Here is a 3,742-nt window from a genome sequence, read left to right on the forward strand (position 1 = left end):
GTCCCTTTATATGCTTTCGTAATTCTTAAGGATTTGTCATTTACCAAGTCCATAAGGGCTGTTTTTACATGTGGGGTCAAATTAAGCCATTTATTGTCACATCCTGAATTTAATAACTGTCTAACATCTTCTTTGCAAACTCTTAAAAATGCTGCTATAGTATTGTGCAATGGAGGATTAAATAAACTTTTCTTACGCAAAATGGAACTATCTAATCTAATATTCCAATTAGTGTCAGTGGCATTAATGGAAACGTCTCCTGTGCCAGAATTGTTAGCATTATTAGCATTGGAAGACAAAACAGTATTGTCCTCATTGTTCATTTGTGAGGTGGATGTGGAATTACCATCCTGTTGTGAACTTGCTTCTGAGCCATTTAACTCATTATCACTAAGTAAAACATGTAAATTTAGTTTTCTAGCAAACAGTCTTAGGTCCATGAGAACATTGGGCAGATGTGCTCTTTGTGCTGGTACAAATGAGTGCCCTTTGCTTAAAATCTTAATGTGGTTGTCAGTTAACAACTTATCGGATAAATTGAAGACTGTGTAACTGTCAATATTACCCGGAGGGAATTGGTGAGCATTAGTGGACTGCAAACAAAAAGAATCTACTTGTAACTGCTCCTTGTCATGATGTGTCTGGGTGGTATACGATATCCTATTTTTCCCAAACCCCTCCTCTTGGAGTGGTTGACACCTGAGGGGAACTGGCTCTGCAATCCTGGTGTATTCTGGTGTGCAAGATCTGTCTGCGTTAAGTCTGAGGAGGTTTGGAGTGATCTGTCTAAAAAAGGCCTGTGTGTATTTGGGGAATTAGAGGAAGAAACCGCATGAAAAGAGGAGGAAGTAGCTCCTTGGAACGAAGAGGAAACTGCATGGAAAGAAGTGGAAGGAAGTGCTTGGAAAGAAGAAGGAACAGGAGAAGAGACTGAAAAGGTGGTACTGGTGGACGTGGAAGTAGCAATGGGGGAGGAAAGGTTGGTAACAAAACGATTGGGAAGAGGAGGGAAATCAAGAAAACTGAGTCTGGATATATGTCCATTGAAATCAGGTAAGTGACTGGAAGAAGAGGCCGAAGTAGGAACAACAGTTGGAAAAGGAGGAACTGGGATTCTATTGGCAGAAGAAGGGGAACATGGATCTAACAAAGAACTGGTGGAAACTGAAACAACCGGAGACAAGGAGGAAGAAACAGCACTGGAAGAAGCCCTCGGACTGGAATGAAACCTGGTCTGATGTGGTTCAGAAGGACCCACAACGGCATGGGGCCTGAAGTTCCTATTAAACCCACTTCTATTTCTATTAAATCTATTGGTGGCATATTTTTGATGGTTCATGGCTGTGTTAGGTTGATTAAAAAACCTTCTGAATTGACCTATCTGCTGGGTTTCATGCTGATGAAATCTATAGTCTTTGGGGATGAAGTGATTGTTATGAAAAGCAGAGAGGTTGTCTCTATATGTCCCTGGTCTTGAGGGATAATTGTCTTGCTGGTTTGAACCTTCTGGAAACTCCTTTATGGGGTAAGCAGAATTGGATTTATATTGAAAAATGTCCCTCTCTAATTTCTGTTTCTTTTTGGCTATAATAGTAGCCACATGTCTAGAAAGTTTAGCTGAAATCGAATCATACAAAGGTTTAACAAACATAAACTGGGGATGCTGAAGAATAGAAGAGTTGAGAGACTCTATCTTTTCTTTGAGATCAATAAGTTTACTCGAATTATCCTGAAAAATAATTTTAAGGGAAGACAGACCAGTATCATTATACAGCTGACTGAGATCCTGGTGTAATTGAGAATTGGCTGTAGTTCTATTTGGGAACCTACCAATGCGTAATCCTTTAGGCACAATGTGTAAAGATAAACAAGCATTTAAGTAAAGATTATCCAGTTCAATGCTTTTGAAAACCATCAACAATCTCTCAAGACGAAAAATCAACGGTTTGCATTCTGACCACTCTTTAGAAATCCTGTTGTTAACAGGTACATTACCATTCACTAAGCAAGGAGAAGCATTTGTAAGTAGAAAAGGATTAAATGTCTCATGTTCCTGAAGGAAGAACATAATTTCACTATCTGGGGAGGTGTTGTGGTTAATGGGGGCATCAATAAAGCGAGTTGGAGCTTGATGTGCGGATGCACTATTTGGTACTTGGCCAGATCTGTTAGAACTGGGTGGTGCTTCACTTCTGTGACCAACGTCCTGTAAAGCTGAACCAGGTATTAAACCCGCGTTATCCTGTGGATTGGCTACAGTCATACAACTTGGAGCAGAAGTGGAAAAAGAGACCCCCCTATTAGAGGGCTCGCTGCATCTCTGAACTAATGGACAGGCATTTTCCAGAGATGAGGAGACATTTTCAAGAGATGAAGAGTTAAAATCTGCAAGCAACTTCTCTTTTAGACAACCCTGATTATGTCTTTGACTAACCAATTCTGAATTAATTGGGTGTGGGGTGTCCTGGTGTCTTATAAGAGGGGTGGAATTTGATATGGCTTTAGGATGTACCGATATGTTCGATGTTGCTTTAGGACGTACAGATATGTCACAATGAGAATGCTCAGTCCTTGTGTAGCATTGATCAACCAATCGCTCTGCATTAAAGCTTCTCCCTTGTGTTTCTACACCTTTATTACATCTACTCCCCTGTGTTTCTACATCTCTTGAGTGCATAACAACCTCTGGACTGCTGTCTTGTGTTTCTACACTCCTTGGAAAAGAGAGAACTTCAACTTGCATAGAAGTTTCCTTTTCTGAATTGTCCCTTCTTGTTGAAGAATCTCCCTTCACGTAAATGTGTTGTGTGTGTTTATTTGCTATATTTCTCTCGGTTGGCTTATGTTGACTGACATTAACTGGGGTACACAAACCTTCTCTATGAACACACTCTTCCGTGTTGTGAGATGAAGCTGTATGTGCATTTAAAGGAGGGGTAAAACTACGTTCTTCCAAGTTGTGAAATGTGACACTATGTGCTTTCAACGTTGGGGTAAAACGGCGCTCTCCCATAATCCGTTCTTCTACTTTGGGAATCTGAGACGCGCATGTTGTATTCATATCTTGACTCAGATCCGAGAGTGAGAAAGAACAACCCCCATCAATCTGAAGGAGCATAGGTTCCCTGACAGTATCACCGTGATGTGAAGATCCTAGTTCCCCACCCTTACAATAAGGATCTACAGATTTGATCCCCTTGTGCTCACAAATGTCAAGTGAGGCAACCTTACTGTGATTAAATATACCATCCTTTTTGGAACTCAAAGGGGAATCCCTCGCATGATTTGCCCCCATTGAATTACCCAATCGTGGTGCAACCTTAGTGAGAAGAGGATCTATAACATGCCTGGAAGTAGCTTCGGACTTATTAAAAGAAGCTCTGACAGGACACCTAAAAATAGAAGAATCAGCCCCTGTTTCTAACGATTCATTTTCTCCACCTGACCCATCTAAAGTGTTCCCCAACTCGGGACTAGCGCTAGTGGGAGTGGAAGAATCTGTTAGTTCATAATTAACTAACAGATGAGTTTTCCCAGTAGGTGGTAAGTCTGCCCTGAATATATCTGCTGACTCGGTGTTAGAGGAAGGTGCACAGGAATTAGTATGCTCCCCTAAAGAAAGAGCAGGCTCTATACATCTGTTTCTTACACTATTAAGAAAATCCTGATTATCACCTCTACCACAATTAACATATTTGGTAATAGTCAGGTTAATTAAATTGCTATTGGACAAATGCCTTAA

Source organism: Protopterus annectens, chromosome 7.part0 (genome assembly GCF_019279795.1).
Source record: "Protopterus annectens isolate FY-2018-M chromosome 7.part0, PAN1.0, whole genome shotgun sequence".
Lineage (NCBI taxonomy): Eukaryota > Metazoa > Chordata > Ceratodontiformes > Protopteridae > Protopterus > Protopterus annectens.